This window comes from Cibotium barometz, chromosome 6 (genome assembly GCF_041138505.1).
Source record: "Cibotium barometz isolate CiBa-2024 chromosome 6, ASM4113850v1, whole genome shotgun sequence".
NCBI classification, from domain to species: domain Eukaryota; kingdom Viridiplantae; phylum Streptophyta; class Polypodiopsida; order Cyatheales; family Cibotiaceae; genus Cibotium; species Cibotium barometz.
In genome coordinates, this window is record NC_141051.1 from 34,803,649 (window position 1) to 34,831,018 (window position 27,370).

Consider the following 27,370-nt stretch of genomic DNA (forward strand, 5'->3'; position numbering starts at 1 on the left):
TGTCTTCTGAGTTGCACCGTGTGTCACCATTTGGTCCCTTAACCAGCCTTGACCAGTGTTTTCACACACTGAGCGGAACCAAGGTGTGAACGGGGATTTTCCACAGAAGAAAGTTGGAGCATTTGCTGGCAAAGATTGGCCAGAAAGATGGGTATGCAGTATGAGCACCATGGGATTCTTGTCAATAAAGTAACTTATAATGTTCATAAGCCACTGTTTTCACACATCAGGAATATGGATAAATATTCTTTCTCGATACGGTTGGCTCTTGTGCCCGTATCAGACTTTGGATCGTGGATCTCGATTTATGGCTTTAATGCCGAATATATGAAATATTCAGGATTGGCAATGCATCTACTTGATGGATGTCATAGTGGTATCAGGCTTATACAATTGCTGACAACTACTTTATAAGACGGAGGGGATGTCACCATTTGGTCCCGACTCCCTTCACCAGCCTTAACCAGTGTTTTCACACACTGAGCGGAACCAAGGTGTGAACGGGGATTTTCCACAATCGAAAGTTGAAGCATTTGCTGGCAAAGTTTGGCCTAAAAGATGGCTATACAGTATGAGCACCATGGGATTCTTATCAATAAAGTAACTTATAATGTTTATAAGTCAGTGTTTTCACACATCATAATGAAGGGCTGCATATATTATTATTTTGGGCATCAACGGGTGGACAAAAGGAGGCGCCTACATGAAACTTGGGCTGAAAAGCATAAAAGTTGATATTTTTGGGCTAAAACTTGGAGTACAAGCCCAAAAAAGCATAAAAGTTGAAATTTTGGGCCAAAACTTGGAGTACAAGCCAAGAAAAGCATAAAGTTGATATTTTTGGGCAAGTTCACCTTTTTTGGGCAAAAAGGGAAAAGTGCTGCAAATATAGCTACTCCAACTCTATTATAACAAGGATTGGGGCTGTTTTTGCCATGCGCACCCCTCTTGGAGTATTTCTCTCTCTCCTCTCCTGGCCGACTACAGATTTTCTCTCTCTTCTCTCTTGCGCTGGCCGTACAACAGGCAGTTCTCTCTCTCTTCTCGCCTTGTCATGGGCAGATTTGGGCCTGTTTATGGAGTAGAATTTTGGGGCTGATTTGAGAGCCCTTTTGGGGCTGATTTGGCAGGGAATTCGGGGCTGTTTTCGGCTCCGTACCGGACTGTTTCATGGACTGATTATGACCTGATTATGGGACTGTTTTGAGACAGTTTTTGGGATGGCTTTTGGTGTTGTGTTTATATCTTGGCATTGGATAGATATCTTGGCAAGAGTTGTGCTGATGCTTTGTGAAAAATCCAGTGTTGTATGCACCCACATCTTGGTATCATGTAAAAGCTTCTGTGTGAATAAAGAAGTTCCTACGGGGGGCCGGCCATTCCAGCTCAATGCGGTGTTATTGTATTTTATATTGTTCTTCCGCTGTGATATCATGCTCTGTGTCTGGTATTTGAAGTGTTGGTCTATTATTGTTGTTCCGGGTCCCCTTTCCTGTTTGTGACACCGTGAGCATCGAGGACTCTGAACACACTATCCAAAGAAGATCCACCACCTAGTGTGCCGGGCAGCCACACCTGCTATACAGGTACACTAAAATTTGGCACGCCCGGTCGGACTTTCAAAACTAGGAGTCCTGATGGCTCACCCTTTCCTCTGCGTTGCATCCTCTTTCTGTGTTGTGTCCTCTTTGCATGCCTAATACACGCTCCCGTGGTAGTCCCGTCAAAAATCCTCTCTCAATACGTTGCTGTGCACCTGTAGCACGGCTGGCTGCCCAGTGGCTATTCTCTGGACAGTGTGTTCGGAGTCCTCAACGCTCACGGTGGTTAATGGCCGTCATCCATGCTTTGAAGATTTGGAAGCATTACCTCTTGGGTGGTGAGTTTATCATCAAAACAGACCATCAAAGCCTTAGGTATTTTCTATCTCAACCTAAGATCTCTCAAAAGCATCTTAGATGTGCCAACTATTTGGCACAATTTCATTTTCAGATTATTCACACCTAAGAAAGAAAATAAGGCAACTGATGCCTTATCAAGAAGACCCCAGATACATGTCTCCATAATCTATCATACAGATTTCACTGTTATGAGGGATATGTATGCTTTTGATGGAGATTTTCGGCTCGTGTGGAACAAATTGCAACATGGTGATATAGTGACTTCTTATGCCATCAAGGATGGACTTCTGTTTTAATGCAAGATAGGTATGTGTGACAAAGGATTTCACGTCTAAAGTGATGGAGGAATGTGTCATGATCCTCCTTACATGGCTCATCGTTTTTTTTTTCCCCGGGAAAAAGATCATTCTATTAGTTAAAGAAAAAACAGCCACAAAGGGCTATATACAACCACGAAGGGCTAAATACAGACTCACCACTTTCAAGGGTGGGAATCACATGATCATAAGGGGGAAGAGACGCTTCTCCTCTGGCTGGCTGCTCTAAGAGGAGAAGGCTATCTCATACAGGGTGGGGGGGGGCAACAACCACATAGGTGGTCTGTAATGCCAAATGGGGTCACTGCCTCTATCTGTGAGGAAAGGGCCAGGCCTCCAAAGCCTCAAGAAAGCTTCCCACCGCTTCCACATGAGGTCAAAACCTCCCTGTAACTTTCCCCACTGACCGCGCAGAGTGTCAATGATATCAAGCCATATGCTCCTAATGGTCTCTTCCAGTGAAGTGTGGGTACCCTCGATGGCTTCGCTGCATCTAGCATGCCAAATGTGCCAGGCTGCTATGGTACTGCAAATCTCCTTGCTCAGGCCCCCAAGGCAGCAACATAACTCACACTCTCTCTCTCTCTCTCTCTCTCTCTCTCTCTCTCTCTCTCTCTCTCTCTCTCTCTCTCTCTCTCTCTCTCTCTCTCTCTCTCTCTCTCTCTCTCTCTTTTCGCTGGTTCGCCCACGTTCTTTCTCTCTCCCGCTTCGCTCTGTTTCGCATCCCTCCCGCTGGCCGCCTGTTCTTTCTCTCTCTCTTCGCTGGTTCGCCCACGTTCTTTCTCTCTCCCGCTTCACTCTGTTCCGCATCCCTCCCGCTGGCCGCCTGTTCTTTCTCTCTCTGTTCGCTGGTTCGCCCACGTTCTTTCTCTCTCCCGCTTCACTCTGTTCCGCATCCCTCCCGCTGGCCGCCTGTTCTTTCTCTCTCTGTTCGCTGGTTCGGCCGCCTGTTCCCACCCACCCTTCCTCAGGCCCCCAAGGCAGCAACATAACTCTCTCTCTCTCTGCTGAATCTCCTCTCTTTCCCTTTCCCCCTGCATGACTTGACCCCCCCCCTCCCCTGTTGCTGCTGTTTCGTACTGCTGTCATGGATTAATTTTCAGTCCATTGGTTGTGGGAAGTTCTGCAAAAAGTCATGGCCAAGACCGGGTTTAAAGAGGAGCTCGTGAAGGTGGAGGACAAGCTCGGCACAATTATCAAAGAAAACAAGAAGATGGTCGACTCTTCCGTTACCGCAATCATAAACCGCCTCTCCAAACTCGAGAAGGGATTTGACAAAATCCAAGAGCTCGAAGAGAGATCTTCCAAGCAAGAGGCTGAGATTTCAGCCTTAAGGGAGGAACTAGTGGAGGCCAAACGGCATGCTAAAAGTCAAGCGGCTGAAATCTCAGCCCTCAAAAAGGAGTTGGAAGCCACTTCAAAAAGCAAGCTTGAGGATGGAGAATTTCAGCCCTCCTTGATTGAAGAGCTGAATACCATCAAGGAACAAATGAGGATCATTCGAGAGGAGGAGGAGCAACATAAAGAGAAGACATCTTCATGGGTGGAGGTGATCACAAAGACACAAAAGAAGATGGACGAGGCCGAGAAATGGATCGAGGTCGCCAAGAAAGGGAAAGGTAAAGAATCGCCACCCATCCCCACTCCCACCATCATCAACATGACCCTTGAAGAGGAGCAAAGGAGGAAGACCCGGGCCTTACATGTACGAGTGTCCGGTCTAAAAGACCGTGATGATGCGGAAGGGGAAACCAAGGAGCTCTTCTCTATGATGGGCATTGAAGCCACGCACACAAAGGCATGGAGAGTGGGAAAGAAGAGGGAAGGTAGTGGCGAATCTTCTTCTAAGGAGAGAGCACTTATCATTCGTTTCCCCTCCATGGAAGCGAAGAAGGACTTCTTGAAGAGACGTCCTACACTCAAGCAAACGGGAATATTTCTTGGAGATGACCTCACACTCTCGCAACTTGCCCACATGAAAGAAGTTATGCCCGAGATAAGGGCAGCCCGAGAGAAAGGGAAAGTGGCCTTCTATAGAGATGGTAGAGTGGTGATTATGGAGAGGCGCTCTTCATGACGGCGCGAGACCTATGGGACTACACTCAAAGTTGCTACTTGGAATTGTAATGGATCTCTACGCCTTGATGTAGGGGCTTTTGAGGATAGTTTCACTGGGAGGGACATCATCTTCTACTGTGAGACGCATCAGGCTCCTGGACAGTCCATGCCACATGTTAGTGGATACCGATGGGAGACAGCTTGTAGACAGGAGACTCGTTCAGAGCATAGAGGACGGGGCTCAGGAGGAGTGGCAGTATTGTTTAGAGAGGAGCTACAGCCACTGATACATATAGTCCGCAGAGATGAGCACGCTAGGTACATGTGGGTTAGACTGAGGGCAGAGACCGGCAGATATCTCTACATTGCTATATGCTATTTTGCTCCTAGTACATCAGTGTATGCATCACCTAGCGGGCAGTCTCCCTTTTCTATTTTGGATGATGACATTTGGGAGTTCTCCAGGGATGGTGACATCATTCTCTTGGGGGACTTCAATGCCAGGACCACCCATAACCAGACAGTATTTTATGATACCTCAGAGGAGATGCTGAGGGAGCTTGATGTTAGGGATATGGGCCTATCTAGACTCTCACAGGATGAGGAACATACAGTGTATGGGCGGTATTTGATAGACATGGGGACTGCACATGGATTGGCCATCCTGAATGGCCTACAGAGATTCCCGACATCGGGCGGTTTCACTAGCTTTCCACATCGGCATGGTGCTAGTACAGTGGACTATGTTATGGCTCAGCCCAGTCTCATTCCCTCTTTTCAGGATTTTATGGTAGGCACTAGGCCGGTTGGAATAGCAGTGGACCATGCTATCTTGTCCTTCACTCTCACATTTCAGTTCAGCACCGCTCCATTGGGACAGGTCTCCACACACACTCGTTATACCTTTACGAGGGAGAGTGACACCGTATACACGGATGAGATATACAAACGCCTATGTGCCGAGGAGCCGGGACGGCCATTAGATGAGCTCACTCAGATATTGATAGAGACGCTTCATGCTGCAGCATCAGAGGCATATCCCCATAGTCAGCCTAGATCTGGGAACATGCCCCAGAACAGTTGGTATGATGAGGAGTGCAGAGAGATGAGGATCAGATTACAGAGAGAGGTGCTCATGGGTGTTACCACTCACAGACAGTCACGCATTACCTTCCGGCACCTAGTGCGACGGAAGAAGAGGGCTTATCTTGCTCAGTTAGAGAGGGATTTGTACCAGTTGTTTATGAGTCAGGACTCAGGCGAGGCATGGAGACTATTCCATGAGCATTCACCATCACCAGCCATTACCTCCACAGAGATTTGGGGTGAGTATGCAACATCCCTGTACACAGCACCAGGACAGCCGCCCCTGCCAGCCCCATCGGAGCCATGCCCAGAGACGTGTGCTTTCTTTACTGCTGAGATGGTAAGGAAAGCTATTGACAGGATGAGGACTGGGAGAGCATATGATCATGATGGTTTGGTAGCAGAGCACTTTATTCATGCCAGAGATATGCTTGCAGAGCTTATTGCTATGATGTTTAACCGAGCCATGTGTGAGGATTTTCCTGAGACTTGGAATATGTCCACGATTGTGCCTATCTTCAAGTCAGGGGATCCTATGCTTCCTGGGAATTATCGTACCATCATGATTGGTCACACATTGGCTAGATTATATGCATCTATTCTTGAGCAGGAGTTGAGTAGATGGGCAGAGAGAGAGGGCATACGTGCATCAGGGCAGGCAGGGTTCAGGAGAGGTTTCTCCACTCTTGACCATATCTTGACACTCAGAGCTATTATTGAGGAGGGTAGATTATATGGCAGGAGGATTTATTGTTGCTTTGTGGATTTCTGCAAAGCTTTTGACACAGTACCGAGAGCCAGACTGATGCGTAGACTACAGGAGATGGGAGTGCCCACAGAGCTGATTTGGGGAATCATGGCTTTATACAGGACAGTTGTGGGGCAGGTACGTACTACCCAGGGTATATCTCAGATGGTTCACTCCACTATTGGGGTGAAACAGGGCTGCCCCCTTTCCCCCACCTTATTTGGGATGTATGTGGATGAGGTTTCGGACTATGTAGAGCGGGAGGGTGACAGAGGAGCACAGCTAGCAGGGACATGGATTCCGCTGTTATTGTATGCTGATGATATTGTGCTGATCTCAGATTCTCCAGAGGGGATGCAGCGTCATTTGGATGCATTGCACATGTTTGCAGAGGACAGTGGATTGTCTGTTAACCTTGGTAAAACCAAGGTGATGGTGTTTAACACCACAGCACAGTGGGTTAGGAGATCAATGCCCACCTTTACATATGGTCAAGAGACAGTGGAGTATACAGATGCATATACTTACCTTGGTGTGGTTTTTAGTGGCCCACTATTTTCCTTGAGGAGAGCAGCGGAGACCAGATTGACCAGAGCTTATGCAGCATTGGGGAGACTAGAGAGGATGTGTTCGCAGGTTCAGTTTCAGGAACCTCGAACAAAGCTCTGGCTCTTTGACACTTTGGTCACTTCAGCCATGCTGTATGGAGTGGAGATATGGGGACCCTCAGTGGATCACCACAGCCGTGGTAGCACTGATGGATGGAGACGTATGGAGAGGTCCTTGGTTTCTATGATTTCCCGGATGATTAGGGCCAAGGCCTCCGTACCACATGATATTATCCGTGCAGAGATGGCTGCCCCCCCATTGGTAGTAGAGGCACTCACTCGATCAGTCTCCTTTATACATAGCACTTGGGCTCTCCCTAGAGACAGATATGCTCGCTTAGCCCTGGAGTCTTCACGACAGTTGGTATCACAGGGAGACGGATCATGTTGGTATGCACAGATGACAGCTTGGTTCCAACTGCATGGCTTTAGTATGGACAGGCTATCTCCATTTCAGTACTCCCTGGATGCACCCTCCCTCTCTCTCACACGGGCAGAGATTACCAGACTTATCAGGCAAGACTTGACTCAGCTGGACACTAGGAGGACATGGATACAGCCGACACACAAGCTTGGTACGAAGATGGCTTTCTATAGAGATCATCTTCTCCAGCTCACGAAGGATGGGTTTGTGATTAGACCCAGCTACATGGATACTCATCTTTCTCATGGGGTACGGTGTGCTATTGGTCAGATGCGCACATCCTCACACCAGCTAGAGATTGAGACTGGCAGATTCAGAGGAGTACCAGCTGAGGCCAGGATTTGTCAGTTGTGCCAGATGGAGCCAGAGACAGAGTTACATTACATATGTCACTGTCCAGTATATTATGAGATACGAGGCCGTTTTCACTGCCTGTTCAGAGAGGGCTTTGGACCACTTTCTAGAGTCATGAGATACCAGGATCAGAGATGCCTCGGATTGTACTTGCTAGAGCTGCGTAGACATAGAGAGGGTCTCCTGAGAGGGAGGGGATCAGAGAGGGAGAGACACCTACAGAGGCAGATTACAGACTTCTTTCGACCAGAGATTGAGCAATCAGGTCAGCAGGCATTGCAGCTAGCCCCAGAGTACAGCCGCACCAGAGGTACACTGATTGATCGGGCTATAGAGCTGGGGCGGTCCAGGCGCCCCAAGATGAGAGGCCCATCTCGACACCGGCGGAGACTACAACAAAGGATCAGGACCATACTAGCACGGCATGGGAGACGTCCAGTCAGAGTACTCACCATGGAGGACATTGAGGATATCCGCCATCGACCGATGAGAGACATCTTTGGATAGTGATGTGTATGATGCTTACCTTTGTTGTTGGAGTTTTCCTCCCAGATGTTATCCATTAGGAGCTCCTGGTACCGTATTTTTCCTCATAGTTGTTTCAGTTTCAGTTAGTTGTTTAGTTGTTTTTAGCTTTCCTTACACAGACATTGTATCAGATCCACCAATTGTTGTAACCTTTTTGGTCTCATAGGTCATTTTGGCCTTTTGAAGACGTTAATATATCATATCATTTCATTTCATCTCATCTCATCTCATCTCATCTCCTCTCTCTCTCTCTCTCTCTCTCTCTCTCTCTCTCTCTCTCTCTCTCTCTCTCTCTCTCTCTCTCTCTCTCTCTCTCACTCTCACATATTGCTATGTATACGGAGACCCATCAGTGCACAAACAAGAGGCTTCCTGACGTCCGGGGTTATAGATGGGAATCAGTTTTCCGCCCTCAGCCACGCACAGTGGGAGGTACCAGAGGATCTGGAGGAGTGGCAATACTTTACAGGGAGGAGCTTCGTGACAAAATACATGTGGTACATAGAGATGCAGATGCAAGCTACATGTGGGTCCGAATATGCAGAGAGGGGATCCGCGAGCTATATGTGGCGGTATGCTACTTTCCCGCAGCCCACTCCAGGTTTGCACCATCAGGAGAGTCGCCCTATATACCACTATATGATGATATCATGAGGTTTGCCAGCATGGGAGACATACTACTATTGGGAGACTTTAATGCACGTACAGGCACAGAGCAGACAGAGTTGTATGATACTCAAGAGGCTATGTACCGGGAGATCGCGGCAGAGGATGTAGGGTTGCAAAGATCAGCACAGGATGAGGGGGAGATTACAGATTATGGCAGGCATTTTCTCACACTCGGGAGTGCACATGGGTTGGTCATATACAATGGCTTATTGAGATGGCAAAGATCAGATGCTCTCACACACTGGAACTCTAAAGGGGGAGCGAGCACAGTGGACTACTTGATGGGATCTCCTTCATTGATACCTGATGTGCAGGGTTTCACGATTTCCAGTAGGCCCACTGGCATAGCAGCCGATCATGCATACCTGAGTTTCACACTAGTAGGTAGATCCCCGAGAGATGGGCCAGCCACTCATCTACCTAGGCACCCGAGATATCAGTTTACACTTGAGACAGTTGGGGTTTATCGGGATGCAGTATTTGATGGCTTGTTCCGCATAGCTCTCTGGACGAGATCACGAGAGCATTGGCAGGTATTCTACATGCATCCGCCTCATATGCTTTTCCCTGCACTATGATCCCTTCCACCCACCCCCGCAGCACTGACCCATAGAACAGTTGGTATGATGATGAGTGTCGTGAGACACGAGCACAGCTACATCGTGAGATTGCCATTGGGTCTCACACGCATAGACAGGCCAGGATGATCTTTCGGCGCCTTGTGCGGAGGAAGAAACAAGCCTATCTGGCTAAGCTAGAGGAGATCTACAAACTCTTCCTGGGAAGGACAGCAAGAGGGCATGGAAGATGTTTCAGGAGAGACAGCCTGGTACTCCGATTACTGCACTTGAGGCATGGCATACTTATGCTAGAGAGCTATATGATGCACCAGGATAGCCCCCCACCCCCCCTCCACTGGGAGCTAGACCGGCTAGCAACACCTTTTTTACTATGCGGATGGTGCTAGATACGATAGACAGGTTACAGAATGGAAAGGCACAGGATCATGATGGGCTAGGTGGAGAGCACTTCTCATATGCACGAGACACTTTGGCTCCGCTCATCGTACATGTGTTTAATCATGCCATTTGTGAGGGTTTACCCACAAGCTGGACAGAGCATATCATTGTACCACTCTTTAAGAGTGGGGACCCCATGGTACCAGGCAACTACAGGACGATCATGATTGGTCTTGGATTGTACATTGATGCAGTCTCTGATTATGTAGACAAATTGGGAGGCCCACGGTGTCGTGCCATGGCACGTCTATGGCGTGAAACCATGCATGTGACGCCATCAAATACAAATCCAGATGCATAGGGTTAAGTGCCATGATGAGTCATTATATGATGCCTGAGTATATATGTTCATATTGTAGATAAGGTTCAATAAGATGAGCTGAGGCTGAGCCAGGTCTCGAAGCCTTTGACAGTGTGGTGTGAATTGTGGAGGACTTTTTTTTATGCTTATGGAGAATTTTGGAGCTAGCAGAGACCTTGTGCCTTGATAGGACTGGATTATGCTTGTGACTGCTTTATTGATTCCATGAGATGGTGAATTGCTCATAAGTTGTGCCTATCATGGTTGAGTAGATATTAGCACTGAGACAGAGGACTTTATGGTACATAATGGTTGTGGTCTTGATCGTATGCTTTAGATGGCAAGGTCGTATATGCAATAAGGATACCGAATGAAGCCTACCTTGATGTGGTGTGGGAAACCGTAGCAAGGCTATGGTGTGAGAAAGTTGATTTTTAATGAATATTACTTGAAAAATATACGCGTGGAATGGTAGGCGCAGTGAGGAAATTTAAAATGGGAAAAGCACGATTTTAGCTGCAAAAGGTGGTATGGGCGCCGACTTCCTCGCGGGAAAGAAGAGAAAAAACCAGAGATTTGGCAGGCGGTGCTTATCAAAAGGGGTCTGCAGAAAAAAAACGAGGGACAGAGGCGTGTTTGACCAGAGAGATTCATTTCATGCAATCAGTGACTGTCGATGGCGTGTTGGGGCTTGAATTAGAGAGCAAAATTGCTACTATCTATTGATATGCCTTCTTCAAATTCACAAAAACCAGCTATGCGCCGGCTGTGCGCCGTCTGCAGCGAAGTGTGGGAAGATTATTTTTCAAAGAAAATCGAATGAAATCACTTTTCCCCGCCTTCAGATAAGTAAAAACTTGATAAAATTTCATTTATTTTCCTACCTACCACGTTTGTAAATACATGGTGCCAATAAACCTTCAAAGGTTTTGAGGTGGTTTGATATGAAGAGATGTGAGGATATTGCATCAAGGGACATGGAATCAAAGAGTCAAAAATACAGCAAGGACTCTAGTGAAAATTGACTTTGATTCTATCTTAGTGGAACTAAATGCAGGCCATGGATTTCTTTTAAAATCATGTGAATATGTTAAAGTCATGCCATATATCATTTTGTGTTTGTGAGTTGTTGGAATTTTAAGTCAGATTTTCAGGTGATAAAGAATATTATGAGATGTTGGGTATGGTGACAGTGGATGTATGGAATGAAAAGGGTCACATGTATGTTGGAAACACTAAAAGGTTATGTTATGCCTACATGTGATTAGCTGGAAAGTTTTGGAAAAAGAAGCTAGTGAATCTATGCTTGGAAAGGGATAAGCAATTGGAACACGAATTCAAGAAGGGATTTGTCCTATGCTTTTGGGAAATTTTGAATGTGAGTTTCCTTGTTAGGTTTGGTACCAACTCTCACAGCTAGAAGTCTCGTACTTTCTTGGCTATTCCGCACACGTCACGACAGCTTTTTGGTGAACCCGACGTGAAGCTGCTGGGGTGAGAGTGTGGTGAAATATATAGGGAAGCTATGGCTGAGAATTCTGAGGGTCAGGGGGTTCATTTTGACCCCGGAGTTATGCAGATGTTTCAGATGTTTACCATGTACATGCAACAACAACAAGCTGCTGAAAGAGGACAAATTTCCACGACCAAAGCATTACAATCAATTGTGAAAAAGATGGATCAATTTGATGGGAAGGACATTACAAAGTACCTGCGCAATTATATAAAGGAGATGGAGCTAAACAGGGTGACTGAGGAGGATATGGTTCGAAGTTTCGAGCTGGTATGTGTTCCTGAAATAAGAGAGCGCATAAGAGGATTGCAGACAGCACATGGTGGCAGAAATTGGGAAGAGTTCAAGCTTGCTTTAAAGGATGAATATTTTATGGAGGATTCTGAGCGAGTGACCAAACGAACTTTCTTGGAATGGGTCACAAAATCTAAAATGGGAATTTCTGCCACAGAATTGCTAAGAGAGTTTGAGAAGCGCTATGCCCAGCTGTCAAGGATAGAGCGTGCAACTTTGGACAGAGAAAAAACAGAGCTCTTCTTACAAGCAGCTGGGAAAGATCTCCAGGAGAAATTGGAATCCTCCTTGAGGATAAGGATACAGAGCAGGGATTAAAGAGTGATTGGAATGATGTTGAGGATGCAGTCACTATGTTAGCAAAGCGGCAGCGGAGGAGGGATAAAATGGTGATGGGCTCTGCAACCCCCATAACTGATGTCACCCCTGAGAATCTACCCAAACCAGCTGCTACAATTCCAAAGATAGATGGGCCGATGGATGAGCTTATCAAGGGTATGCGTGACCTAAAATTGAAGATGTCCAGGATTGAAGAAAAAGGTCTACCATTGGGGCAGGCTTCTATGCAAAGGCCTCAAAGCAAAGAAGGGTTTACATATAGATGCATATGGTGTGATGACCCAGAACATGCAAAGAAGGATTGTGCTAGCTATAAAGAAGCTCTTAAAAGTCAACTTGTGTTTTTCAAAGATGGGAAAATCCATCTTACAGAGACTGGTCTTCCATTGAGCACAAACTTTGGAAAAGGAGGGATGAAAAAGCTGGTAGAGGATATGGCTGCTAGTCATGCCATTTCTATGGTTGAGGCAGCAACCTATGGATTAAAGGTTGGTCAATTAAAGCAGGGATTTGAGAATGATGAGGATTATGAGAATGAGGATTTTTGGCCATCAACAATGGAATTAATTGCGTCAAAGAAAGTGTCGAAGCAAGCTTTGCATGAAGCAGGTGATTGTATACGTCTTGAGACTGGCTGGGAGGAGCCTGTGGATTCTTTATCTATTCATGCCTATATTGCCAAATGCCAAAATAATGAGGCACAGGTAGAGGAGAAGCGTAAAAGGGAAAATGAGGAAGGAGGGCCATCAAAAAGAGTTACACGTGGAAGTGAAAAGAAGGATCCTGGGCCATCACATATGCCTCCACAGCATAGCAGACCTCCACAGGATGTTTCAATGGAAGAAGTGCCAGCAAAAATGAAGGAGAAGGGTAAAGGGAAAAGTCCACTCTACAAACTTCAATCTGATATTGAAGTTGCAACAGATCTCAAAAAGGTGCTTGAAGAGAGGATTCTAAACAGCAGGGTGGAATTTACACTAGGGGAAGTCTTGGGGATTGCAAAGAAAGAATTTCATGATGAGATAATTGATATTATACGAAGGAAAAGGCAGTCCATAATTGAATCTATTCCATCACAAGGGGAGGCAAGCACTTCCAAAACTCATGGAGTACAGGTACAGAAAAAGGAAGAGAGAGAAAATGTGGTGGAATGTAATCACTCTGCTGATGGGGCACGACAAGTGCGCTTTGTGGAAGAGGATGATGAAAAAGAAGTTCTTACAAAGAGTCATTACTCCAGGAGCCATTGGGCAAGAGCAACCACTGAAACCCTTGTCAAGATAGGTGATTTGGAAGAGCCATATGTCGCTCTAATTGATCATGGATCTGAAATAAATCTTATGGCTAAAAATCTCTACAACAAATGTAAATGGCCAATGGATGTGGATCATGGGTGGATGATTAAGGCAGCTAATAACTCATCTGGAGAGCTTTATGCAGCATGTTTAAATGTAAGGGTAACTATAGGGGATGTGAAGGATGATCAGAACTTCTTTGTTCAGGAGATGTCATCGTATCCCCTCATTCTTGGGCAACCCTACATTACGGCTGTAAGGATGGAAACAAAGGTTTTGGATGATGGTTCAGCATATGCAAGAATAAGGAGTAAAGATGGCAAAAAAGCTGTTCAGTTTTTGACAGTTTGTATTAACCATGAAAGAAATCGTGAGTCTCTTCGGGCACAGTCACTTCCAAAGATAAATAGAGAATTCATGAATTACAGGGAGATGAGGGATTTTGGCCAGGTGCCATTGTAAGGCGGGATTCCAATGGTACAAGGAAAAATGAGTTCTCGCAGGACTCAATCAATGTAAATAGCTTTTCAGCAAATTTTCAGGGATTCTCCAGCTATGGGTCATTGGTTTTTGTAAAAAGCAAGGATTTGAAGCGTGGCATGCGAAAACATATACAAAATGAACAAAAAAGTTTTGAGCAGTGTGGTCTTTTGGAGAAGAATGAGTTTATTTCAGGGGTGCTTGATGAGGTGTCATTTGTAGATACTATGGATGTGCTTTTTGATATAGGAAGAGCATGCTTACAGGGTGGAAATGAAATGATAGAGGTGTCATCTGTGGAGATGTATGATATAATCCAGGAATTTGAGGGGGTGGAATGTAAAAACATGAATTGTGAGATGGATGCTCATGTTGATACAAAGTACAAAACGGTTGCAAAGAAGGTGAAACCAGTTGCCTTGCCCTTGCCACCAGAAAGCAAGGAGAAGATAGATGAAGCTTCTATGCAACCAAATCTTAGAGATCCGAAGAAAATTGGGCATAAATTTACTCAAGAAACTCTAAAAGAGCTGAAGATTGGTGAGAAGGATTTTCTGTTGCCAGTTGAAAGGGAATGCTTTGAGGAGATGCTTGTAAAACATGGGAAAGCCTTTGCTTTTCAGCCGCATGAGATAGGCTGTGTTGATCCAAGTGTAACAGCACCAATGGTGATCTTTACTGTTCCACATGTGCCCTGGAACCTGCGGCCAATTCCAGTACCAAAGGCTCTCTTGCCAAAGTTGATGGAATTACTAAAAGAAAAGATCAAGATGGGAATCTTGGAGCCATCATGTGCCCCATATTCCAACAGATGGTTTACTGTACCAAAGAAAAATGGGACATTGCGCTTTATTCAAGACATGCAACCTGTAAACAAAGTCACAATCAGGAATGTGGGAGCAGGTCCAATTGTGGATGAGTTTGCAGAAGCATTTGCAGGGAAAGCTATATACTCTATGGGTGATCTGTATTCGGGATATGATCAGTTCCAGCGAGATATACAAAGCAGGGACTTGACCACAATGAGAACTCCTTTGGGATTAGTAAGGATGTGTACCTTACCACAGGGAGCCACTAACTCAGTGGCACATATGATGAATGGAATGAATAAAGTCTTACGAGACTTCATACCACAAAAAACTATGCCATTTTTGGATGATGTGCCAATAAAGGGCTGTGATGAGAAAGACAAAGATGGGGATTTGGATTCAAAGGGGTGCCGCAAGTTTGTGGCAAATCATATAAAGGATTGTGACATGATTCTATCCAGGCTTGAAGAAGTAAATCTTACTTTATCTGGGCTGAAATCAGTGTTTGGAGTTGGTGAAGTGCTAATAGTGGGACATCTTTGTAGTACTAGTGGACGCCGACCTTGTCCAGCCAAGATAGATGCAATACAAAGAATGAAGGAAACATGCATTAATGTTACAGAGCTGAGGAGATTTCTTGGAGCATGTGTCTTTTATGTTATTTGGATCCCACATTATGCACATGTAGCAGATCCTCTTTATCAACTTTTGAGGAAAAATCAAAAATTTCTGTGGAGTGCAGTACATATTAAAGCTATGCGGAAGCTTATTTGCTCCAATCATCACCCACTTTGAGAAAGGTAGATTATGAGTGTGGCAGGCCTGTGATTGTTACAGTTGATACTAGTCCTACTGGGATAGGATGGGCAGTAGGGCAAGATGATGAGGATGATCATAGGTATGTAATTAGATTTGGAGCAAAGGTATTAAGCTTTCGGCAACGGAAGTATCCACAGATTAAGAGAGAGTTATGGGGGATAGTCACTGCTCTAAAATGTGAAAAAGAATATCTTATTGGGGCATCTGTACTTGTGGAAACTGATTGCTTGCCACTTCTTGGGATGATAGCAAGTTGTACCACTCCAGATATTGCTATGCTTAGGTGGATTGCTTATATCAAGTCACTAAATCCTGAGTTTGAGCATATTGCGGGAAAAGATAATCCAGTTGCAGATATGCTATCAAGAGCCAGGTATGAAGATGAGAAAGAGATGATTAGTGACATTGATGATGTGGGTACAAAGTTCTATACTACAGCATATGCAAAAGGGGATCATATTTGCCTATCAAATGCACTTGAGTCTTTTATTGAGGAAATATATGAAGGAGATTGGTTGCTTATTGGTCAATATTTGAGTACTCTGACAAGGCAAGAAAATTGGTCTGACTCAGAATTTAAGAGGATCCGCAGAAAAGCATATGGTTATTTCCTAAAGGATGGGTATCTCTGGAAGCATCCTAAGCAGAAGAATGCTATGCCACAGAGAGTCATATGTGATAAAGAGACTCAAGGAAAGCTTGTGAAAGAATTCCATGAGAGTCTCTGGGCTGGACATAGAAGTGTGTGGGCCACCTTTACCAAAATAAAGGAAAAATATTGGTGGAAAGGAATGTACAAGGATATTTCCCAATATGTGGAAACATGCATGGTATGCCAAATGTACTCAAATGTGCGGCATCGTGATGGCTTGCAAACAACCTACCCACCTGCCATGCACTACAAATGGGTAGTGGATCTAGTTACAATGCCTTTGGGAATTTGGCAGATGCGGTATATAGCACTTGCAAGAGAAGATTTGACAAATCAGGTAGAAGGGCGTGCTCTTAGAACAAAGAGTACGGAAACAGTATGCAAATTTCTCTTGGAAGATGTGATCTGCCGGTATGGTTGTGTTGGGAAAATAACAGCTGATAGGGGTGAGCTAGATGTTGAAGAAGTAAGGGAATTCTTCTCTAGAATTGGTATCAAACTGTCCCTAACATGTGCTTACAATCCTGAGGGCAATGGGAAAAGTGAGCGAGGACATCCTCCAATCATTGAAGCTCTGGCTAAGGCATGCAGAGAAAGAATGCGAGAGTGGCCAAAGCTGCTACCATATGCCTTGTGGGCTGACCGTACAACTCATAGCTCAGTGACAGGATACATGCCTGCAGAATTAATGTATGGTCAGAAGCCAGTGATGCCAGTTGAAGAAGTAGTTCTAACTTGGAATGTATTGCCCTGGGTGGAAGGATTGAGCAGAGATAACCTCCTTGCATTGCGAATAAGACAGTTGGAGAGGAGGCTTGAAGATGTAGAGCTTGCTAAAGCTCGCTTGAAAGATGCAAGGCTGAAAAATAAAGAAAGATTTAATAGTAGACACAGACTCCGGCCAAAACCTATTGAAGAAGGTGATTGGGTTCTAATGTATGATAGTAGCCTTGACAACCAATTCACTGTTCAAAGAAAATTTGCAAAAAGATGGTTTGGCCCTTACATTGTCAAGCATGTGCATGGAAATGCCACGTATACTCTGTGTGAGCTTGATGGAACAGAAATAAAGAATCTTGTGGCTGGCAAAAGAATCAAGATATTTAAAAGAAGGCATGATAGTGATCCTTTTGATTCACAAGAGACTCAGGATGAGAGGCTTGACAGTGGTAGTATGGATATGGTTGAAGAGGAAGAGGATGATCTTCCTGGAACTGCAGAAGATGAAGACGACATCCAGTTATATGTGGACCTTGATGATGATTTGGCACATACCAGAGGATGTGCAGGTTTACAGGGGGTGGATGTCGTGCCATGGCACGTCTATGGCGTGAAACCATGCATGTGACGCCATCAAATACAAATCCAGATGCATAGGGTTAAGTGCCATGATGAGTCATTATATGATGCCTGAGTATATATGTTCATATTGTAGATAAGGTTCAATAAGATGAGCTGAGGCTGAGCCAGGTCTCGAAGCCTTTGACAGTGTGGTGTGAATTGTGGAGGACTTTTTTTTATGCTTATGGAGAATTTTGGAGCTAGCAGAGACCTTGTGCCTTGATAGGACTGGATTATGCTTGTGGTTCGACTGCTTTATTGATTCCATGAGATGGTGAATTGCTCATAAGCTGTGCCTATCATGGTTGAGTAGATATTAGCACTGAGACAGAGGACTTTATGGTACATAATGGTTGTGGTCTTGATCGTATGCTTTAGATGGCAAGGTCGTATATGCAATAAGGATACCGAATGAAGCCTACCTTGATGTGGTGTGGGAAACCTTAGCAAGGCTATGGTGTGAGAAAGTTGATTTTTAATGAATATTACTTGAAAAATATATGCGTGGAATGGTAGGCGCAGTGAGGAAATTTAAAATGGGAAAAGCACGATTTTAGCTGCAAAAGGTGGTATGGGCGCCGACTTCCTCGCGGGAAAGAAGAGAAAAAACCAGAGATTTGGCAGGCGGTGCTTATCAGAAGGGGTCTGCAGAAAAAAAACGAGGGACAGAGGCGTGTTTGACCAGAGAGATTCATTTCATGCAATCAGTGACTGTCGATGGCGTGTTGGGGCTTGAATTAGAGAGCAAAATTACTACTATCTATTGATATGCCTTCTTCAAATTCACAAAAACCAGCTATGCGCCGGCTGTGCGCCGTCTGCAGCGAAGTGTGGGAAGATTATTTTTCAAAGAAAATCGAATGAAATCGCTTTTCCCCGCCTTCAGATAAGTAAAAACTTGATAAAATTTCATTTATTTTCCTACCTACCACGTTTGTAAATACATGGTGCCAATAAACCTTCAAAGGTTTTGAGGTGGTTTGATATGAAGAGATGTGAGGATATTGCATCAAGGGACATGGAATCAAAGAGTCAAAAATACAGCAAGGACTCTAGTGAAAATTGACTTTGATTCTATCTTAGTGGAACTAAATGCAGGCCATGGATTTCTTTTAAAATCATGTGAATATGTTAAAGTTATGCCATATATCATTTTGTGTTTGTGAGTTGTTGGAATTTTAAGTCAGATTTTCAGGTGATAAAGAAAATTATGAGATGTTGGGTATGGTGACAGTGGATGTATGGAATGAAAAGGGTCACATGTATGTTGGAAACACTAAAAGGTTATGTTATGCCTACATGTGATTAGCTGGAAAGTTTTGGAAAAAGAAGCCAGTGAATCTATGCTTGGAAAGGGATAAGCAATTGGAACACGAATTCAAGAAGGGATTTGTCCTATGCTTTTGGGAAATTTTGAATGTGAGTTTCCTTGTTAGGTTTGGTACCAACTCTCACAGCTAGAAGTCTCGTACTTTCCTGGCTATTCCGCACACGTCACGACAACGGGCATGCCTGGCAAGGGTGTTGATACCCATCTTGTTATATGCTGGAGATATTGTTCTAATCTCAGACTCTCGAGAGGGACTACAGAGACTCCTGGATGCATTACAGGCTTTCTGTGCGGATAGAGATCTGATAGTGAACCTTGGCAAAACCAAGGTTATGGTGTTTAACACCACACAGGCATGGGTGACGAGATCAGAGCCTCAGTTCACTTTCCGAGGGGAGCCAGTAGAGTACGTCAGGTCATATGTCTGCTTGGGAGTTACTTTCACAGGACCGCGTTTCTCCCTGAAGGGGGCAGCAGCAGCTAGATTAGCTCGAGGGCATGCAGCCTTGGGGGCACTTGAGAGGCAGTGTGCACACATACAGTTTCAGGAGCCACGCACCAACTTGTGGCTATTTGATATGCTTGTCACACCAACTCTCCTGTACGGAGCTCCAATTTGGGGGCCCAGTATACATCACAGATCTCAGAGAGGGACAGATGAGGGATGGAGGCAAATGGAGAGACCACTGATTATGATGATTGCTCGTATGATTCGGAGCAAATCATCAATACCACATGAGATTGTTCGGGCTGAGCTGGGTGCCCCACCAGTAGTAACCGAGGCCCTATTCCAAGCAGTTACCTATCTATAGCGGCTATGGGAGCTCCCTCAGCAGAGGTACTCCCGTTTGGCATTGACCTCATCCATACAGTTGGCAGAGGATGGAGATACTCATTGTTGATACGTTCAGATGAGATCATGGTTTGACCTACATGGTTTGCGGATAGAGGCACTACCACCCTTTCAGTACAGTCTCGATTGTCCATTTTTGGATCTCACCCGCTCAGAGCAAAACTGCAAGATCAGGATGGATATCATTAGAGTGGACACAGAGAGGACATGGACTAGCCCCCTTGAGCCCTTGGGCACGAAAATGACTCATTACAAGAGCCATTTTCTACACCTCTCACCGGATGATTATCACCCGCCCGGCATACATGGATGTACACCTATCACATGGGATACGTTGTGCCATTGGACAGATCCAGACCTCATCACACCAGCTGCGGATTGAGACAGGGCGATATGTGCATCAGATCGTGGATGACCGCATTTGTCAGCTATGCTACCAGGAGGTAGAGACAGAGGAACACTACATTTGCCGATGTACAATCTATTATGAGATCCGAGGGAGATATCACTGCCTCTTCCAAGAGGGTTTTGGGCCGTTACGCAGGGTCATGGAGTTTGAGGATCAGAGATGCCTTGGATTGTTTCTACTTGAGCTCAGGAGACACAGAGAGACCCTCTTGGCAGACAGGAGGCCGAGCCATGATGTACCTAGACAGAGGACCCTGAGAGATTTCTTCGGCACCAGCACCAGCAACCCAGCCCACACACCTCCTGATACCTCCTCCATTGGGCCATCAGGGCACCGACCACGCTCCCAGGGAGTCACCATTGATAGGGCAGTTATCTTATGTCGTGCTCGTCGGCCACGCCCACCAGGATCCCGACCATGGTATCCTCACCATCGCCAGATCAGAGCCATTATTGCTCGGCATCGTAGGCGCCTACCTCACTTCTACGACCTCTCCATTCTAGACAGCCCCATGGCGGAGATACTTGATCTAAGGAGAGGGCAACACTTCAACTGATCAGCATACATGGATCTACCTGATATACATTTTTCAGTATTTTCCAGTATTTTCTACTCACTATCATCTCGGAGTCTTAGAGTTCTGTTCTTATAACTGTAGGACAATCAGTTTATTGTACTTTTTAGTCTCATTTAGTTGTTCTCTTTGATGAGACACCAACTTCAGATGTACTCTCAGTTTTGGTCTCATAGGCCACTATGGCCTCTTAGAGACGTTAATATATCATTTCATTTCTCTCTCTCTCTCTCTCTCTCTCTCTCTCTCTCTCTCTCTCTCTCTCTCAATCTGTGAGCATGTGTGAGCATGCATGCATGTGCGTGGCACCGCTACTTACTGGTCTATCAAGAGGGTTTTGGGCCGTTACGCAAGGTCATGGAGTTTGAGGATCAGAGATGCCTCGGATTGTTTCTACTTGAGCTCAGGAGACACAGAGAGACCCTCTTGGCAGACAGGAGGCCGAGCCATGATGTACCTAGACAGAGGACCCTGGCAGATTTCTTTGGCACCAGCACCAGCAACCCAGTCCACACACCTCCTGATACCTCCTCCATTGGGCCATCAGGGCACCGACCACGCTCCCAAGGAGTCACCATTGATAGAGCAGTTATCTTATGTCGTGCTCGTCGGCCACGCCCACCAGGATCCCGACCACAGCATCCTCACCATCGCCAAATCAGAGCCATTATTGCTTCTACGACCTCTCCATTCTAGACAGCCCCATGGCGGAGATACTTGATCTAAGGAGAGGGCAGCAATTCAACTAATCAGCATACATGGATCTATCTGATATACATTTTCCAGTATTCTCCAGTATTTTCTACTCAGTATCATCTCGGAGTCTTGCAGTTTTGTTCTTATAACTGTAGGACAATCAGTTTATTGTACTTTTTAGTCTTGTTCTCTTTGATGAGACACCAACTTCAGATGTACTCTCAGTTTTGGTCTCATAGGCCACTATGGCCTCTCTCTCTCTCTCTCTCTCTCTCTCTCTCTCTCTCTCTCTCTCTCTCTCTCTCTCTCTCTCTCTCTCTCTCTCTCTCTCTCTCTCTCTCTCTCTCTCTCTCTCTCTCTCTCTCAGCCTTGGGAGCCATCACAGAGCAGGAGTCAAGGAGAGAGATGAGGAGACTTACTCGCCGCAAAAGGCGGGCCTTCGCAGAGATACAGGAGCTAGAGATCTTTCATTTCTTCATGAGTAGAGATAGCCCTGTCTCATGGCGGCACTTCAGAGAGCCCCGGACCCCGACACCTATTGCAGACCCACAGACATGGCACACATATGCAGAGGGCCTATACCATGCCCCACAGCAACCACCTATACCTCAGCCACAAGAGCCTCGACCTACCACAGCTAGCTTCTTTACCCACTCGATGGTACAGGAAGCTATCCGCCGCCTACAGCATGGACGGGCCGCCGACCATATGGGCCTGCAGGGTGAGCATCTCATATATGCAGTAGATTCTTTAGCTCCTTTTCTTGCACACCTGTTTAACAGGGCACTAGCAGAGGGTTTGCCTGCGGAGTGGACGATGCACACCATTGTGCCGATTCACAAAACAGGGGATATACTCGATCCGAGCAACTACAGGACGGTTATGGTTGGCCACGTACTGGCCAAACTCTATGGTGCAGTGCTGGAGCAAGAGCTTAGCTTATATGCTGAGCGAGCAGGTTTACGCTCATCAGGGCAGGCAGGCTTCAGGAGAGCTTTCTCTACCACTGACCATGTATTCACTTTGAGATGTATGATTGATCAGGCCAGAGTGAGGAAGAGAAAGCTCTATTGCTGCTTTGTGGATTTCCGCAAGGCATTTGACACAGTACCACGAGAGAGGCTCTTTCAGCGCCTGCAGTCTCTTGGCATACCAGCAGATATGACATGGGGCATCTATGCATTATATGAGCAGGTTTTTGGGCGAGTCAGATGTCCAGGAGGTATGTCCGAGACTATTGCTAGCACCATTGGTGTGAAGCAGGGATGCCCACTTTCCCCCACGCTATTTGGGTTATACATTGATGAAGTGGCTGACTCCATTACACGGGGAGGCGGAGATGGAGTTGATTTAGCTTGCATTTCTCCTAGTAGTAGAGCTCCATCCCCTGCACACCCAGATTCAGTTTTTTTTTTGTTCAGTACTTTTTCATTTTATTGGGATGACAGAGGATATCCCATACAGGTACTCCGATTTGTCTCATAGGCCGAGTTCGGTCTTTTGGAAGACGTTAATAAAATCTTTCTTTCTTTCTTTCTTTCTCTCTCAACTGAGCTCCCCACTAAATATTATGCATTGCATGATTGCTGAATCCTGATTGAAATTGTATGGCATTGTGCATTGAATTTGTCAGAGCAATCATGCCGAAGCGAGAGAACCCATACTGGAAGGAGCACACAAACGTCATTTGCATTGTGACTACTCCAGGGCAGGCAGGTAGTGGCACTCGACAATGGCAGTGCAAGTACTGCAATTTCACCCTCACGAGTACAATTACTCGTGTCATCAAGCACCTCACAGGCATTGGCAATTTTATGTAGGTGGCTGAAATTTCTGAGATTTTATGTATTTTTATGTATTTTTACCAATGGTACGTATTTTTACGTACCTTAAAAATTTTTTCCGTACCAAACAACGTACAGTACGTACAGATCCGTACAGTACATAACATTTGGTACCACCTTGATTCGAACTCAAATTGAGTCGATCCAATAAGGCTAAACCCTCATTTCAAGGCAAAGAGAGGGCTATCCAAAACCTGCAAAATAATGGACAGCCACCTAAAAAGTGTCAGAGTTGGTGCAGCGGAAGCTTTACACAGGCAGTGAGCGAGAGAGAGAAGTTGACGCAGAGAGAGAGAGAGAGCGAGAGAGAGGTTGGCGAACAACTTGAACGTTAGCAATGAATAGATTAAATAATACAATGGTGGGCATGGTATTTATACTGTAACTTGGTTGAACACAATGCTAATCAATACACTTAAATACACTAAGATTTGAAGGACACTTGCTCAAATACAAGAAGTAAATTGCTGAATTGACAAGAGGCACACAATGAGCCGGAACGGCCGACCCCTCCCTTGAGTAAATTGTATTACTATTGGAGAAATTCAATACATTGCTTCACGGGCATCCATTGCCAAATCCTCCATGCCAATGCATATGAAATTCAGCATTTAGAAAACAATGGTATGTCGATGTAGATCACCAAGGAGCTGCCTTGATGCCCGGCCCGACTTCAGTGCCCATATTCTCTACCATTGGCTCTATGTTCTACCAAGCAAGGTAGCAACATCTTCAAGAGCACATAGAACAAGAGAAATACTACACAGGGCGGCTAAACAAGGAGTCCTGCCCTTCTACTGAGTAAGTACATTGTCCAATTAGCTTACCAGTCTTCATAGAAGTTGTTGCAAGCGGAAGCCTTCGCGTTGGAAGCTTTAGAAGTGTTGATATCTTCGATTTGCCGCAATCCTTCGCGACAAAAGTCTTCAAGAGGATGAAGGGAACCTTGGGAAAGCTTCCCCTATGGTTCAACTTGAGAAAGGAAGGCTGAAATTAGGGTTTTCAGCAAAAAGACCAGAAATTACAGCAAAAATGAGAGCTGTTTTGCTGAATTTCAGTCATTGGGAGTGAGTAGGAGAGTGATTAGCACTTGGAAACACTCTTGGAAGCTTGGAAAACACCCTAGCAAGTTGGGTATGGCTATGGAGAGCTTGGAAATGGAGAGAAATGGTGAAAAAACAGAGTTTTCAGCCTCCAAAAATCCTCATGAAGAGAAAACACGAATTTCTCTTAATAAGTAAGTGAATTGGGGTCCAATCAGGTGAAGGGACATGGGGAGATGCCCATTTATGAGTAAAAAGGGAGGATCAGGTCCTGGACATTGAGTCTTGTCCGCCTCGGGACTTCAGTGAGAGTGTGAACTTGGAAGCGGTCATAATTTATAAGTGACTTTTGGCCGCCCAAACTTTAATGAAGTGGGAACGCACTCACTTATAAATATTAGCTAAGTCCTAAGGGCTATTTGAGCCTAGATTGGGTAATACTTACCACCTGTTCACATGCCACACAACCATGTCAGCAGACAGTTTCACACGCACGGTTCACGGGCGGGCGTCCCCTAGCCCGGAACTACACATAGGTCATGCAGGCATGAAAACAGCATGCAATTTCATTTGCAGGCAAGCACATAAAGATGCTATGCAATGCAGCATTGGCATGAGCAATTTCCGTTCATGAAACCATATAAGACCAGGCGTTTCCAGGCAAGTATATGCGATACCAGACCCAGTGGAAAGCCAATCCTCCAGGCGTTTCCGGGCATGTACACAAAGGCACAAGTCCCAGCGGAAAGCCAAGTCCTCCAGGCGTTTCCGGGCATGTACACAAAGACACAAGTCCCAGCGGAAAGCCAAGTCCTCCAGATATTCCGGGCATGATAACATCAAGTCCCAGCGGAATATCATATCCAACTATACAGCATGACATGTGTCAATCACCTGCATAGGCATATTCCATAAGCCATGGACACCAATCCAATATGTACATAGTGTGAAAGCAAGAGTGAACCATTTGGGTGGCCAAATGGTGACATTCCCCCCCGCTTCTAAACAGTTGTCCGCAACTGAAATGCATCCAAATATGTCTGAAGCACATGCGGGCAATCTTTGAAGAACTCTTCATCTACCCATTTAGCATCAATGGGAAGATAGTTCTTAAACTTCACAAGGTAACGCCTCACAACTTTGCCTGCAGCAAGCTTGCGTTCCTTGTGATACACAATCTGCTCTGGCTGCAAGATCTCCTCAAGCTCATCCACTTCTGGTGGATCCTCAATGACCATTTCACTGGGCTCCGGCCCTACATACTTGCGAAGGAGACTCACATGAAAAGCATTGTGTATGTGCCAATGACTAGGTAATGCCAATCTGAAAGCCACTTCATTGATCTTCTCGATCACTTGAAAAGGTCCATAGTACCTAGTTGCAAGCTTAGGATATGCACCCTCTTTGCCAGGCCTCTTTGCAAGTCTTGCTTTCTCAAATTTCAGCAATACCCAATCATTCTCTTTAACATCCAATTGCCTTCTATGCTTGTCGGCAGCCTTTTTATGCTTGTCTTGTGACCTTGCAATGGCTGTCCGCACCTGAGCAAAAGCAATATCCAAGTCTCTTACATACTCATCAGCTGCAAATATCTCATCCTTTGTGCGAAGGATGGGTGGCAAAACCACCTTACCATAAACAATCTCAAACGGGGCCTTTCCCGTAGATGCATGCACCGTGTTGTTGTATGCAAATTCCACAAGCGGTAAGTACTTCTCCCAAGAAGACTTTTGATCCGCCACATAACATTTCAAGAGATCCAACACGGCTGAATTTGCAGCCTCACTTTGCCCATTCGTTTGAGGGTGATAAGCTGATGAGAAGTCCAATTTGGTACCCATATTATCAAATAAGGCCCGCCAAAAGAGACTTGTAGTCCTGGGATCTCTATCCCCCACAATGGACTTCGGCATTCCATGATGTTTGAACACTTGTGCAAGATATATTTTAACCATATGCTCAGCTTTGATGGTCTTTTTGACCGGCAAGAAATGAGCTTGCTTGCTAAACCTGTCCACAATTGTCCAAATTGCATCATTACCCTGTTGGGTACGTGGCAAGTCCATAATGAAATCCATTGTAATACTTTCCCATGGCTGCGTGGGAATAGGCAATGGCTGAAGCAAACCTGGTGCCTTTTGCCTATCAAATTTGACCTTTTGACAGGTGATACATGCACGTACATGTGCCTCTATGTCCTTCCGCATACCTGGCCAAAAGAAATACCGCTCAATCATGTGCGTAGTAGGCATTATGCCTCTATGACCAGCATATGGAGGAGCATGGCACTCATCCAAAACCTTTTGCCTCATGTCAGACACCACACATAGGCAATTATCTTTCATGAGATAACCCTCTTTGATCACATATGAGGCATGTGCATGACCAGCCATCAAATCAGCCCAAATAGTGGCAAAATCAGCATCCGTATGATACAAATCACGCATGGTAGACAAGTCCCCATGAGAGGCAACCGAGATAGCTGCTACATACGGCTTTCGTGACAATGCATTGGCCACTACATTCTTCTTTCCCGGGGTGTGCAAGATCTGAAAATGAAACATAGAGAGGAAATTGGCCATCCTCATATGCTTCTCTGACAATTTAGTTTGAGTAAGAAAATATCTCAACTCTGGTGATCTGTCTTCACAGTGAAATCAGCCCCAAGAAGGTAATGTTTCCATATAGTAAGTGCATGAATTACAGCCAAGAGCTCTTTCTCATATATGCCAAGAGATAGCTCCGCATCATGCAACCTACGACTCTCATAAGCCACGGCATGTCCCTCTTGATTGAGGACAGCCCCTATGCAATTTCCAGATGCATCACATTCCACACAAAAAGGCTTTTGCAAATCCGGAACGATCAACACTGGACCATGAGTAGTTGCATCTTTCAATTTGAGGAATGCATCTCTCTCTACATTAGTCCATTTGCACAACTTGCCAAAAATAGGTATGACCTGCACTTCTCTACCAACAAAGGCAGCCCCTGCTTCAATTTGAGGACCCATGTCCTCCACTTCAATACCCAAAGCAGCTGCCATCTGAGTGGATATGAAATTCT

The 27,370-nt window shown here is 45.4% G+C and overlaps 1 protein-coding gene across 2 annotated transcripts in view; it reads right to left on the bottom strand.

The window, feature by feature from the left end:
* Window positions 1-27,370, bottom strand: part of LOC147637675 (putative serine/threonine protein kinase IREH1) — a 181,013-nt gene that overhangs the window by 100,779 nt on the left and 52,864 nt on the right. The window lies entirely within an intron of this gene.